This window comes from Musca autumnalis, unplaced genomic scaffold (assembly GCF_047663935.1).
Source record: "Musca autumnalis isolate F117 unplaced genomic scaffold, ASM4766393v1 scaffold_4, whole genome shotgun sequence".
Taxonomy (NCBI): domain Eukaryota; kingdom Metazoa; phylum Arthropoda; class Insecta; order Diptera; family Muscidae; genus Musca; species Musca autumnalis.
This window is the reverse complement of record NW_027411977.1, coordinates 151,611,825-151,628,262: the sequence shown is the minus strand read 5'-3', so window position 1 is coordinate 151,628,262 and position 16,438 is coordinate 151,611,825. Positions and strand designations below refer to the sequence as shown.

At 33.7% G+C, this 16,438-nt stretch overlaps 1 protein-coding gene across 3 annotated transcripts in view; it reads left to right on the top strand.

Annotated features, from left to right (window-relative positions):
• The first annotated feature begins 4,441 nt into the window (after window positions 1-4,441).
• LOC141402585 (peptidoglycan-recognition protein LC-like) overlaps window positions 4,442-16,438 on the top strand; it is a 78,537-nt gene continuing 66,540 nt past the window's right edge. Inside the window, exon 1 of one of the 3 annotated variants that reach the window (XM_073984186.1) lies at window positions 4,442-4,707. The gene's annotated coding sequence lies outside the window, so the exon portion shown is untranslated. The remainder of the gene's footprint in view (window positions 4,708-16,438) is intronic. The other 2 variants (XM_073984183.1, XM_073984189.1) reach the window with 2 other exon arrangements.

Genomic DNA, 16,438 nt, shown 5'->3' with positions numbered 1-16,438 from the left:
AAGCTATTCTGATACTGAAAACCATCACATGTATTGATTAAGATATGCCATATGAAAAGATTGGCCTTATAAGGTTACTGCTCCCTTTGTGCCCACACCTCTTATTTCTTTCATTGCATCGTGTTAGGGTTACTTCTAGTTTTGGTTAATTCCATTACCACTATAAGCAGACGCGTACCAATAATAAATGAAAAATCCAATTCTCTCTTATGTCTACCCATGTTATATTTTCCTAATTCTGTAACTCTTGAAAGGACAACCTCTTCCGACTTTGAATATATCCCCGGAATTAGTGATTAACAAACAGGATATTAAGCACTATTTATGTCACCTCGCGGTACCTTCCTCTTACGCTTTCCTTATTTCGACAGGGTGAATTACAATGATAACGATTTGTAAGAAACATAAATGCAGTTTTGACTCAAAAATACTCAGTTTGATATTTTGGTCCTATGATTCCTCTTCCTTTCCCATTGATTAACCGCCTTTTTTCGTGTCATATTAGATTATTTTCAGCATAATGTTTAATAAGTTTAAGGGCCCTCAAACTAATATTGATTCAAATAGAAATTATTCGATATTTTCATATCAATGGGATAACTGCTCCCCCAGACCCCACCTCGCTTGTTTTGTAAGAGAGGACGTGCACTAACTTCGCACTTATTTTGGCAAAAATTGGAGAGTGTATCTATTACCATTCTAAAGATATTCGCACAGAAAATCGAAATTTTTAAGAGGTACCTTAGCCTATCATGCTACATCTCAGCTTCGCTGCGGAATTTCAATAATTATTACAGCCTGTGTTACTTTCAGGCGATGCTGTAATATACTCTCAAAATTGCAGGAAAATCCATTTTTCATTCCATTTTTTTTTTGAGTTATTAAACCAACCAAACAAACGTACAAACCTTTTTCTTTCATATATATACTAGCTTAACCCGGTTTGTTCGCTACCCCGAATAAGATAAAAAATAAAGGAATAACTACGAGTATAATTATCTTAACTTTAAATGCAACCATTTTTAATACTTTAATGAACAAATAAAGGAGATAAGAAAGCGTTCTCTACTCTTTCAGTGCTGTGTATGGTGCATGAAATCGGCATTTGGCATACTTATTTCTAGACCAAATTCCGTCACACATTCCAAATTTCATGGAAATTGGACATACATTGTGTGTTTGGTGCATAAAATACACGAAATCGGCCGAAAATATATATGGGAGCTATATCCAAATCTGATTCGATTTCAATATTGTTTGGCAAATTTATTGATATAGGTTGAGATTTTTTTTTAATTTCAATTTTAAAGAGAAAACCGCTTATTATATATGATTATCACGCACTTTCATTTTGCGTAATATTTAAATCAATGTGGTTTTGATGCACATTACATATTTCCTGAGTATTTCTGCCATGTAAAACTTCTCTACAAGTGGTGTCTTAAGACACGCCGTTCGGACTCAATCAATCAAAAACCAAGGGATTGACATTTAAGTATATACATTAGGGTCATGACTTTTTTACAACCTCATATCCCTGTATCATAGCGTGATGAGTTTTGCCATAAGATTACATAAAATCTTAATAATAAGGTGATTCGGTGAAAAAACCTCACGCACAAAATGATTTTAAAATTTGAATTTATCAAAATTATGGACAATTTTTTGAAGTCACTGAAAACAGATATATAATTGAAAATAAACTTTAGAGCCACATGAGATAATTAAAATGACATAAAATGTATTTCTCACTATTTTTCATCAATTTTGAGAATCGTAAAAATGTCGTAAACGCTTTTATTCAAAAATATAAATTTTTAACAAAAAACAAAAAATTTAAAATTTTTTTAAAGTGACTTTTTCGCGACTTTTTTAATATTTGAATGAAATAAACGTTATTATAGTTATTAGTAGGCTTATACTTATTCATTCGTGCAACAAAAAATAATTTTTTGAAAAAAAAAATTTTTTTTCATTTCATATATTTTTTCAAAAAATTATTTTTTTAAAATCGATTTGTGCGTGAACTTTTTTTATATTTCAATGGAATAAACGATAGCATAGTGATTAATAGGCAAAAGTTCATTCATCCCTGCTACAGGAAATCATTTTTAAGCAAAAATGTCAAAAAGTCATAACCCTAATATACATATATATATAAATATAAATAAGGCCCAATTCCAGGAAAACTGTACGTTTTAGAGAAAAAAAGTTATTAGGAGGGTTGGCGTTTTTTTACAAGGGGTAAGGCCTTGGTAAACATCGCCAATTTTTTCCCACTAATAAATTAAAGTTGTTTTAATAAAATATTAAAACAACGACTATGGGATTGAAAAACAAAATAGAAGTCGTTATCCCAAATAAAAAACGCCAACCCTCCTAATTGTGACACCGGGCATCGTCGAAATGTTGTTTATTGCTGTAGTATGCAATACCAACAAATTAGTTATGTGTTTTTTCGTTGAGAATCGACGAACGAATAGCAGTGGGAAAGATTTGGTTTTATTTGGAAGTGAAGTTGCTCGAGTTTAGGTAGTGCCAAAGAAATTGTCGATCAGAGTGTTTCTTTGCGCACGTATCTATTTGAGCGAGCAATTGACACTTGGGTATAAAAAGTTTCTTGTGGAAAAACAAGAGAACTAATGAAGATCTGTGGCGAGATCTGAAACTATAGTCTTCCCTGCCTTACCCCTTGGTAAACATCGCCAATTTTTCCCACTAATAAATTAAAGTTGTTTTAATAAAATATTAAAACAACGTCTATGGGATTAAGCCTGACTATTTTGAAAAACAAAACAAGAAAAACAGTTATTTTATAAAAAATGCTTAGAAAGACTCAAAAATATCAATTTCAAATGAAAAATTAAGTTATCTAATTTGATTAAATAAAACCGAACTCGAGGGCATCAATTGATGATCAATTTAGAAATGTCGAACTAAATAACCAAAAATTAAAAATTTAAGTTTTCAAATTGACCATTCATTAAAATATTAATATATCTCAGAAGGTTGCAGAGATTGGCAGAAAGTTGTTACACATTTCATGTTGATGTTAACTTATTGTACTAAGTTGTATTTATATTTATAACCCACTTATCAAATCCCCATCCAAAACTTTTAATATGCTTGTTTTTTCGTATTTTTTACATACAAATGAACTGTTTTGTACGATATAGGGGGGGGGGAGCTGCCCCTCCCTAGCTATTCCTGGCTACGCCCATGGCCTTAGTTAATTCCTTTGACACTATAACTAAATACATACAATATTTAAGATTGGAGTCGCTTCCCCCATATGTCTACAGATGTTATATTTCCCTAAAAATGTCTAATAGGGCAACCTGTGACAACTTTGAATGATTTCACTGAAGTAGTGATCAACAAAGACGATATGAAGTATTTGTGTCACCTCGCGGGTTATTAGTGAGGGTTATTACTACCCCTAAACATGTTCTGTCTTGTTTGAAGATTTGCAAACCAATAATAAAGTGCTATTATTAGATTTTTTGTTGGATTGTATTGGGGTTACTTCTCTTCGTTTGTCTACCCGATTTTTACTGGTGACTCATTAGATTACTATTTGCATTACTTCTAAATTAGAATTTGAAGTTCTAATTATTGCTCTAATGTACTTGCATGCGTATGAATGCGGTAATTTTCATAAGCGTAGTGTGTTTAGCTACAATCAGAAAGTGTGTTTAGCTACAATCAGAAAGAAATTCGCAGCATGTTCAAATGACATTTGTTGAATTTCAAATTTCATAAAATGAGTGCTTATTTCGGGTGACATGCCTTTGGTTAAATATTGAGTTGGTAATGAGTTGATTTGTAAGTAGTTACGGCTACCTAAAAGTATTATATAAATCTGTTTTTGGGTAATTGGAGTTTTTTCTGGGTATATTTGAATTTGCAAGTGTTAGTTATACGCCCTGTCGGCAGACATATTGCGATAATTAATTATACCTCCTAACGTAAAAAGCGCTGACACAATGTTGTATCTAAGTTCGATACAATTAATATAATATTTTATCCCGATTGCATATTTATGTATTTCTCAATTAACAAATTATCCAAAATATGGATCAATAAAACGGATTATTTGATTGTTGAATTATAATAACATGTTATGTCGAATATCTAATGAATTAATAATTCGTACAACTCTGTATTTTTCTCTACAGTACCATTTCGGTATCTCTTTTTCACTAAGTTGGATTCTCTTAAATTTTAATCGTTAATATTCATAAAATTTTAATATACATCCATATGTTATACATATATAGCTTGCTTGTTGTGGTATGAGTATTAAAAAAAACGTGTAAGAGAGGTGCTATTCATGTGTGTTAAATAAACCGCAAGGTAGAGAGAAAACGACAAGTGCATTTCAAAAGCTCGGATTTTCCAAACATCTGCTTAAAAACGAGTTTACGGCTTTATATTTATCATCGTTTTTGTTTTTGTTTCTTTTTTGCTGTGGCGTTGTAAACTGTCCAATAAGTGCTGATCGCCGTAGCATTTGAGGTTATAAAAATGAGAGTTGAATTCTAGTTTTTCTATTCGTTTCTTAATGATGGGTGGTGATAAAGCAAACAATGGAAGATGTGACTTGAGTTAAACGCTACTGCAGACCGGTTCACTTTGACGAAATTAACACTTTGAATTTGGAATTCGAAATCTTATTTAAATGATTTCTGGCCGGAGTAAATGTAGGCAAGTGAAAGAAGTCAATGGCATAGACAAAATAAAAATTATGACATAAAAGATAAAGCAACTGTTATTAATGAGCCATCGCAAAACATGATCACGTGTGCAAGAAAATTATTTCCTTGGGTGAACTAAAATCGTAGTCAAAAAATTATTAAGACAAAATTTAAACCATCGATATTCACAACTTCGCTATAGTTATACATATTTTCCATTTCATTTAAAGCCAAATGAAACATACCATAAATATAGCAAAAATACTAAAACTAGCCAATGATGTATGCGGGAGCCATAATGAAACAATTTTATCTATTTGTAAATCATTTATTTATCTTTCGAATTGAGATACAATTTTTTCACCTTTTTATTTTAGCTAAGCAGATCATGTTGTTGTTATCTAGACGAAAATCAATTTTTGAAAACTTCAGTTTTTACATACGTCATTGGACACATGCATTTGTGCGAATAAGTGTGAAAACTTTTTAATTCCAAGTCGATCATTAGTTTGACTACAAAAATGTTATCTGCAATAGTTGTCATTTCCTACATTATTTGCATGGCACAACAATCAAGGTAGATGAATAGACGAATTGCTACCACAAAATTCCTTTTGTTGTAACCAGGGTTTCGGAGTCGAGGTATTTTTGGCTCGACTCCGACTCCAGACGAGTTTTTTTCACGACTCCGGCTCCGACTCCGGCTCGACTCCGAGAGTGAATTCCTATACCACTAAAAATTAATAAAATGTGCACAAATTTTTTAACTTTTTCATATATGTTGGCCTATACGAGGGCGGTTCGGAAACTTCATAGCCTATCAATGAAAGAGAATAGTTAGTTTTTCAAAAATATTTTTATTTTTCAATATAATCTCCTGAAACTTCAATACACTTAGTCCAACGCTTTTCTAGCAATTCTATCCCTTGATTAAAATAGTTTTCCTCAAGGTCTTCAAAATAGTGGTTTACAACTGTAATTGCATCTTCATTTGAGGTAAAACGCTTGCCAGCAAGGAATTTTTTTAGATTTGGGAACAAGTAAAAGTCACTAGGAGCTAAATCAGGAGAATAAGGTGGGTGGTCAAGCAACTCGTACTTTAATTCGTTGTTAAAACACCCTTGTGCGCTGGTGCGTTGTCTTGATGAAAAATTATTTTTTTGTGTTGTAAGCCGAATTTGTACATTTAATTGATCCAAAAGGTTGCAATAGTACTCTGAATTTATTGTTTTACCCTTTTGCAGATAGTCAACCAATAAAATACCTTTGAAGTCCCAAAAAACCGTTGCCATAACCTTACCAGCCGATTGAATTGTTTTTGTCTTCTTTGGGGCACTTCCTCCAGCTTCAGTCCATTGTTTGGATTGTTCTTTTGTCTCTGGAGTATAGTCCATGTCTCATCAACAGTTATGAAACGACGCTTAAAATCCATTTTATTTCGCTCAAAACGATCCAAACAAGCTTAAGAAATGTTCATTCTTATGCGTTTTTGATCGACTGTTAACAAATGCGGCACCCATCTTGCAGAAAGCTTTTTCATCTGTAGTTCTTCATGCAAAATTAAGTGGACTCGATCATTTGAGATGCCCATGATATTAGCAATTTCACGCACTTTTATTCGTCGATCATTTAATACCATATCATGCACTTTGGCTACAATTTCTGTTGTTGTTGCTGTTTTTGGACGTCCACTACGTGGTTCATCTTCAATGCTTGTACGACCACGTTTAAATTAAGCAACCCAATTTTTTACTGTTGCATATGAAGGAGCACTTTCACCTAACACATTCTCCATATCATTATGAATTTCTTGTCCCGATAAACCTTTTTTATGTAAATATTTAATGGCAGCACGCATTTCTAATTTTTCCATTGTAAAAAAATTGCGGATGCGTCTTTTTTGAACACCTGTTTCTATATGAAGGAGTTGCCAGATCGAAACAAAATTTAACATGTGTTCATAACAGAGATGGAAGTTTCCAAAACACTTAACTTTTTCTGTTTATACAGCGCTTTTTGTGCTAGGCTAAGAAGTTTCCGAACTGCCCTCGTATATGCTAATGTGTTAGTTTTTCCTTACATATTCATTAGAAGGGGCATTCGTTCGAATACATTCGAACATATCAATACTGTTTCTCCGTATCTTACATTGAAAAATAGCAAAGTTAGAAAGTTTGTCGGTTTTCCTTTTTTTGCACGAGTATATTCTGGACGGAATTCTTCCGCGTGAGAAAATCTTCAAGCCTTCAAAATATGTGAAATGATGGGACAATACAAATCGTAAGGACTGCATGCAATAAAAACTATAAGCAATTCACGACCAAGTTTCAAAATTTTAGTGTGTTTAGCCTTAAAAGGAGACCCCCAGTTGTAAAGCTTAATAAAAGCCATTTTTCATGACTTTTTTTCGAGAAAACTACATAACTTTTTGGCAGATTTTTTTCTTCATCTGAATGAGAAAAATATTACGAAGTTTTGAGGTCGTCTACGAAACCTGGTTTTTATTAAAGGATTTTGCGATGCCAACTCTATCTCGAAAACTAATAAACCAATTAACATATATGTTTGTGGCCGATTTCGAGAAAAGTTTATATGCTGCATACAAAATAAAATAAATTGTTACCATCCAACGCTCATACTGAGGCTATATTGTTCCGATCGACTTAAAAATTTGACCACATATTCTATGCTACTTATACTTTCTACTTTTTTATGAAAATTATAACTAGGGATCACCCCTTAAACTAAAATTCAGCGCTCACATTTTGAACTTTGGTGTGGAGTGGATAATTTTATTGAAATATTTGAGATATATTCATGACTCAGAAATTTCAGCTATGGGATCCTTTGGGGTTCTCAATTGGGGCTTTCATTCCCAAAAGGAATATTCCTCCCCCAGATCTTAACTTCCATTTTGTGTCACAGGGTATTCAGTAAGATTTCCCATAGAGACCACACTGTCTTTAATAGAAGGCGATGATGACTTATCATAAAAAACAAGATGAGAATACCAATAGACCTTTGTAAGAAGACCAGTAAGACTTCTGACGAAAGAAGTTAAAGGTCCAATCTTAATTCGATTGTCATAGAACTTTACTTTTGTTTGCAAAAATGTAACAAATCAATTGGATCAACAAAATAGGGATGAATTGACTACACTTCAGAGGATAGTAAATATCCTGTGAATTGTCCTTTAACTTAGTATAATATATAATTTGCATATATATTTTGTTATACCTTTCTTTTAAAATAAATAATGATTTTTAAAAATATGTTCTTGTTCCAAAATTAATGTTATATTTCTAAAGCGTTGAAAAATTTTGCCCGGAGTCGGAGTCGAGTTATTTTTTTCGACTCAGACTCCGACTCCGACTCCAGCAAAATTGCTCGACTCCGACTCGTAGACTCCGACTCCAAAACCCTGGTTGTAACATAAAATATCAAAATTTGGTGTGTAAATATACATATTTCATTAACCTCAGTTGTGTTGTTTTAAATTTCAAAACAATAAGTCAAAAAGTATCAGTTGGCTCTGCCGACAGATATACATATACCCTCAGCCTGTGGCATAATTAAAAGAAGAAAATCCTGTATGGGTTGTTTTTACAGAATTACTGTTGTAATGAATGATGCGAATACTCAACCTCTTCTTAAACCTAAATGTTTTAACTTTTGTGGAAATAGCTGCCAAATCGGGGAATCCTTTAAAGAGTCATTTTAGTTGGTGGCCGAAGAGTTTTTACATCTCTAGGGTAATTATCTCAGGAAGTATGGCCTTAGGCCCGAAAAAATGTACTGCACATTTTTTAAAAATTGTATATTTTGTGTGGAAAGCATTGACTTGCCCACCAAAAATTTGTGCAGTTGTTAACAGGTACTCCCTGTAAAAAATTGCAAACCATCTTCGAGCAGCTTAAACTACTTAAACTACTCTTTTGCGAAAAATTTTGAACCTTTGTCAGGGAAGTACACGAAGATGTTTTCCAATAAAACCTTTCTTTGAACTTGATGTTTGAAAGAAATTTTACGATGTGAAAAGTTTCAGCCAAATCGGATACTCAATTCATTAGTTGTTTTAGTGTTCATTAGTCATTTGAGTTGAGCCGGCATGTTATTTAGAGTATTTGAGCCATTCTCTCGGGAAATATGTAATTGCCCAATAAAAAGGGGCCACGAGCCGATCCGACAAGAGTCCCAAAACTGCACTTGTGCCAAAAATTTTGAATATTTGTGTGGGAGGTATTCAGAAGAGTTGTCGCATCTAGTCCATAGTCAAAGCTGATATATGCTGGGGAAAATATTACGGCGTGCAACGTTTGGACACAATCGGTTACTCCCTTCGAGAGTTATCGTGCGCACCATTTTATTTTAATATTTAATTTTGAAAATTTGAAAGGATGTACCCGAAAACGTGGACCGATATGGCCATCTTCGAACTAGACCAAAGTTTGGACAACAAAATTCAACAAACAAATTTTGGACCAAATCAGTTGATCCTTTCGAGAGTTATCGTGCGCTTGAGCCATCCGGACAGACAAACAAAGGGACAGACGTGGATAAATCGACTCCAAATTTTCTGAAACGGATTTCGTCCAAACATACTTGAAGTCTAAAGCCATTATTTGGATGAGACACATTTTCATCGTATCAAAGTTTATATACCCTCTAAAAGCTGAGAGTATAAAAAGGTGAGTAAAGTGTGGGAATTAAAATTTAAGTGCTTTCGGGAAAGGAAATGAAAACTATAGTTTTGGATCTTGTAAAATATTATCATCAGTTCTCATATTTTTTCTATTTAAACGCGTTTTGAAAGTTACGTCGGAGGTGATCTAAATGGCGGGCCAATATTCCCCCTTTTGATATTTTTTGTGAAATGGTTTGCGTAAGAATCCTTGTAATCTATCCTTCTTAAACATATATCGTCTTCGGCAAATCTATTGGCAATATTCTGAGGGACTTTTTTGTGGAGAATGTTAACCCCCCGTAAAGCAATTGCTTTCCTCCATGTTACTGAGTACTACGCGCTTTAATCAAACAAATTTGCTTGTTTTCTACTCCGGCGATGAATTGTCCCGCAATAAATAATTTTTCGGTATAAAAACATCAAATATTCTCCCTTAAATTTTCTTACAAGTGCTGAACACTTTTTAATCCTTTATTTATTCCGCTGGGGAACATAGGACTTTTACACGAAAAATATTTTTTGTTAATTTTCAAAATTTGTGTTTTGCTTTTCTATTTCTTGCCGGACCGTTCTTCGCCACGTGCATCTTGCTCACACAGAGCCATTCTAGCTAAACTGTAATGTGGCCTATTTCCATTATCTTCTTGTTACTTGCGGATTATGGGTTCCTCGCTTGTCATTATTCACAGATCAGAATTTGTGATTCGGTTTGGCCAAAATATACGACATATTATACGGAGGTATCTGCTCACGAATGCCTGTAGTCTATGGATCACATTTGTCGTAGTTTTCCAAGTTTCGTTACCATAAAGTAGGGTGGATGAAGATTCGTAATTTCGTCTTCAGTGAAATTTGTGTTCATCTCCATTATTTATTTAGTCAACCGAAAGCTGCGCATGCTTTACTGAGTCGGTTATTTACATCATCATCGATTTCTCCATCTTCTGACATTACGCTACCAAGGTAGCAAAAGGCCGATACGTATTCTATCTCTTAGTTTTCTATATGTATGTATATGGTAAATAACAAAAATGTTTTGCAATCGATGAATCCGAGTTTCACCAATTCAGAATTCGCGAACTGTTAACATATTCTATAAAGTATGACTACAATTCTTTAAAATGAAGTGTTTTAGGAGGGATCCCATAATGTCGACCATTAAAATTAATTTTCGTGGAAGCTGTGTTGGCATCAATGTAGAAAAATGGGTAAAAATGGGTTGAAGCCAACAAGTTTTTTTATGTTCCCATGCGATTTGTGGCTTAACCTTACATTTTATAGACCTATTTCCAAAGAATGAATCACAGAATACCCCATGGGCAATAAGATTGCAGTGTATGATTTTTCGATATATCCACTGCATCCACCTAAAATTGATGCTGACATTTTGAAGCCGGAATTTCGAGGTTTTTTGAATTTTTTAATAATCCGGACGCGCAAGAAGATAATATTCCAAACTCATAACACGATTATAGAACTCGTGATTTTACGTCGTTTGGTGCATATCTCATGAGTGTGCTCCTTACAGCATCCTAGTAATTGGAGTCGAAAGGCCAAAATTTCATGCGTGAATTTTCATACAAAACCTATTTTTTGCGTGTAAAATTTACAACTGTCATTCAATTTCCTTTGAAACCCGCGTGAATTTAGTTTTTTTACGCGACGGTTCTAATGAAGCCTTCCGCGATCGAATTCATCTACTAAAACCGCGGATAAAGATACCTTGAAAATCGGAAAATCAGCAAAAATATATTTTGACAAATCCGCGTACTAAACCGCGATTTTCTTTAAAAATTTTTTACATAAATGGAATCCTTTACTCGAGATTATAATATTTGCGAAAACACCTGTCATAAAAAAATAGAGATACGCGGGTAATATGGGTATTTCGCCAAAAATTGAATGTGGAGGCACATCCGCGGTTTTTGAAGAATCTATTTGAAATAGGTGTATATTGACGTATTTTTGATCGGCGCTGATAAAACCGGATGCGCATCAATATCGTATGCACATTGCGCGACTTTTACCAACTTTAAGATTTTTTTGCAGTGCATGATGCAACTGGCGGCACACAATGGCCGCTGAGTGAAACATCGAAATATGCATAAATATTGAAAGAGATTGATTCGCTTTATCCAAAATCGGATGCGCATCAACCGTCGTTAACTAATTCGCGAATTACAGGCTTTTTAATTTTCATATCTTTTAAATGACAGTAATTTCAATATTACTCTTAATTTCCTATCCATATAAGTTATCACAGTAAGCAGTTAAGCTTTCACGATGGTAAACCATATATTTTGATAAAATTTTAGCAGAATACTTTAATTTATGTATTAGATTTTAGCGAAATAGTTGGATAACTCTCAAATATTTTTTCTAATTTTTCGAAACAAACCAAAAAATATATTTGTAACAATATTTTCCAACAATGAGTTGTTTCTCTTTTGTTGTTGTTATAATATGCAATTTATAAAGCCAATGTTTATAATTTTGATTTCACATTTTTTTACGCGTTGTCTAGTTTCTGTACGTATTTTTAATTTAGTTTTTAGAGGTTTATACGGACTCTGAGTTAGTATAATTTAAATTTATTGCCAGATTTTTTTTAATTTTTTTGATTTTCCGCGAAAATAAAAACACATTTTGGAAATTTTGGTGCATCTACGGATGGATATCAAATGCTGTTACTGATATATGCTTACATTTTCTCAATACAAAAAATAAGAAATTTTAAAATATTTTTTCTTTATAAGAGGATAAAAACCGCTATAACTTTTGCGCGCATCGGCCAATTTCGTGAACGCGAGCAGATTTGAAACCAGATTTTTTTCCTTTAACTCTATACCAAAAAAAACGTAGATGTGCTCGCGAAATCGGCCAATTTCGTGAACGCGAGCAGATTTGAAACCAGATTTTTTTCCTTTAACTCTATACCAAAAAAAACGTAGATGTGCTCGCGAAATTTTTTTAAAAATTTTTTAAAATGGAATTGCAAAGGAATTTTGTTATTTGCCATATGCATATTTGTGGTGTTGTTTAACCGCATTGCTTTTTTATGTTTATTTCTAAACCCCTTTTTGGCCAATTTGACAAGCTCGGGATAGTAAGCAGATGTCATCTGCGAAGTCAAGGTCCTCTAGTTGCCTATGAAAATTCCAAACAATTCATCTTTTCCTGGTTTCGAGTTGTAGCATAATTTGATTCAACGTGATGGCGAATAGGAGCGGGGATAGCGGACACCCCTGTTTAATTCCTGTATTTGTTTCAAATAAATCACTGGTTGTGCCGTTGTGGCGCACATGTAGTTTAGTGTTTCTTTTCTTCAATGCCGACCAAACTGCACTTCGCTGTTGAACATAACAACAACAACATTGTTCCACAACATCCCATACGGGACAAGGGAGACTTCTCTGATATCAATGAGTGCACCCCGATTCATAGTTAGCTCAATGATATGGGACCTACTGTTTATCGCCGAGTTCGAAGGGCGTGTCTTAGACACCACTTGTTGAGAAGTTTTTCAAGGCTGGAATACTCAGGAAATGTCGCCAACATTACTGAGGGGTATTTTGCCACCGTTGAAAAATGTTTCGATGTCGCCTGGCCGGGGAATCGAACCCCCGACCTTCTGCGTGCAAGGCGGGTGTGCATACCATTGCACCACGCTGTTGAACATACTAACTCCATATTTTTAATGAATGTCAAGTAAACTTGAACTTGAACTTAAAAAAAAATTTGATAGAATTTATGTTGTACCTTTTTTGTAAGTTGGTGGTGGGGGAAGGTAAAGTATTCTAAAAATTACAAAACGTATCAAAACGTGGACCACTACCGATCATTTCCTCAGGAATGTTTTAATTTTAATTTAATAGCTGTGCGAATGCATACTGTATAAAAATCTATCGAATACGTATACGTACAGGGTCCCTCAAAAGAAAGTAAGCACGTAATATTTATTCCAAAAAATATTTACATGGCTTTTCCAAATATGGTGGTGCTTTGAGGAGTCAGGATTTTTTATATAATCAATTTTGCTTTAAATAACTTACACATGGATTTCTTACAGATTTTAAATACATCCAGCAAAATGTTCGATGCCAAAGATGACATTCAATCATGGGTGCAAGTGATCTAGCATGTCATCTTTTTAGCATCTTCGTCGATGAATTTTATATGAGCGTGGACCCTAAAAGATGACGTTCTTTTCTGGATCCTAAGCATGTCATTTTAACCAATGCGTTGACATGTCATTTCCACCAATGCTTTGGCATGTCATTTCCACCAATGATTTGACATGTCATTTTCACCAATGCTTTCACACGTCATTTTCACCCATGCTTTGACATGTCATTTTAACCAATGCTTTTGCATGTCATTTTCAACAACCCCTTGGCATGAAATTTTCATGTCTTGTTTGGAAAATGGAAATGCTGTATTGAAATATGGTTTTCATGAAAAACAAAACTCTTTATTAATTCAAACGAATTCATGAAATAACTACAATTAATTTATCAGTTTAGTTTTTCAAAAGTTTACATCCAAAATTGCAATGTAATCACCACCGCTGCAACGCAAAAGATTACTTCCTCCGTTCTCCGCAACTGATATTCTTTCATCTTACAAAAGGTTTTTTCAATTATCTTCCCATCACCAGTTCAGATTTCGACATGGACTCCAAATGCACTCCTTTAAGTATTTTTTTCGTAAATTACTTTTATTTTATAATTTTGTTATTTTATAACAACATTTTGGTAATTTATACTCTTCTGTTTAGTGACGGAAATATGTAGGGATCTACAACCCGGCTTGCTTTAGGGATCTCTAAGAACAAAATGTAACGAACGGAGAGGAGAGACTTTTTATGGAAAATACCATTTATGCTTAATTAATTTATTTTTAATTGTTTCTTTCCAAAAGTAGTTTCTTCTTTATTTTCAGATTCTTGTTCCTTTTCGTTTCGGACTTTTTTTTTCAAATTCCAAGAAGCGAGATTTGATTGATTTCATTCTATGTCAGATTTAGATCAGACAAGGGAACTTTTAAAATAGCAATGTGTGCAGTCCGATTCTATTTTTAGCTCGATGGTTGGGACTTCATATAATACCAATTGTTTAGAAGTTTTAGTTGTTTGATATGCAGGAAATGTAAGACAACATCACGACGACAGTTCTAACAACTTTGGTCTGTTCCCGAAACTGCAAGAATCTACTTATTTTTACTACGATAACAATTTTTCCTTTATATTATCGGAAAAAATAGTAAAAATTAGTAGATTTTTGCAGTACTGGAACATACCAAAATGAAAATAAACAGGTGTGTAAATAAAAACACAAACATCATCTCTATTGGATCGATGGAATGGGTACAAATGCTGATGAAAAGATCGGATCTTTCACGACTTCCTTTGAACCAATGCAAAAGATGACATGAAATCACGTCATCGAAAAGAACCCCTTCCGTCAAATTTTGCTGGGCATAATCATATCAATAGAATCCGGAAATTGGCCTTATCGCTGAGATGAGATACCCGAAGAAGATAGAACGAAGAGCAATCAAACACATACAATATTTTTACATTCAAATAATGTGTTTTAAAAGTACTTTTTGGTAGTTGTGACTACTTACAAAGTCACAACATTGAATAACTACTTATTCTATAACCACTAGAATAACTAGTTATTCTATGGCCACTAGAAGTTAAAAAATAAGCTAAAAAACATATGCAATATTTTAGAACAGAAAAAAACGTATGAACATTAAGTTTAAACGCTTACATGTATATGTACCACCAACTGTGTTGTATATGTTAACAAAAAACTGGCGCCCGACGCTGAGGGTTGAACACACAACCCTCGGATTTGTAGTCGGGCTACACGCTCTGTGCCACCGTACGCATTACTTAGTAAGGAGTGAAAAAGTAGTTATTTTTGTTTACCGTACCGCATTCTCAAATGTAGAAAAAACATTTCCAGAATATGTCTTCCATGAAAAGCTTCTCGTACTATGTTCGGACTCAAAGAGACAAATGAGTTCACATTTTATTGAGCTTAAATAAACGTATGGTGAACTCTTTGATACGCTGTTGGAAATAGTTATATTTTCTGTGTATAATTTTATATAGCTGGTCAATACTTTAATCTGTGGATTAACTTAAATTGTTTCATTTGATTTCGACAAACACTGTTCAAGTTGTCACAAAACGTTACATATTATGTAAATAGCTTTTTGTTGTAGTACGACGTTTAACATCTCATCAAAAATACAAATGTTCAATTTTATTTTAATACAAGCACATACATACATATGCGTACGTGTTTAAAAGTTTGTGGTCGGTAATATACTGATTGTTTATTCGAGTATCTATGGAAACTGGAAATCAACTGATTTATATTTTTATATCTGTGTGAGAGATGTAGATTTAATGAATGACGATTATTAAAATTAAAAACACTAAACATCGAAAAGAAAACGCCAATTCCTAGAAAACTATAATGATAATGTTTGCAGTACGCGTTGGAATTGACAAAGCAAATTAATTGCAAAGTTTTTTTGCCAAATGTGCTGCCAACAAGAAAGAAACCTACATTAAATCCCAAATTCCATCCAAATTGGGCCGAAAACGTCGACTTCTAAATATAAACGGAATGGCAAACTTAATATACCCGCCATAGTATGGGTATAGAAAAGTAAAGATTATGGTTTTTGTTATTATTCAAATTACTCTCTGTTGCAGAGAATCATACAAAACGAACTGACAACATTGCAAAATTTGCTGATCGCTACCACGATTTCATCCCGGCGAAAGGAATGTTCACTTGGCTTTTTCACGCCACACTGTTATAAAGAGTATTATGTATTTGTTCATTGGTATGTAACATGCATACTAAAACGAGACAGACCCACTTTCTCAGTCGATTTATGCATGTCCTTCCGTTTGTCTGTCCATGTATTTTTGTTCGCAACGTATGGTTTATAATCTCATTCGGCTAAAAGGTGGGAAAAATAATTTGTTAGCCATAGGAAGAACGCCACAGATTTTGGTGAAAATCGGTTC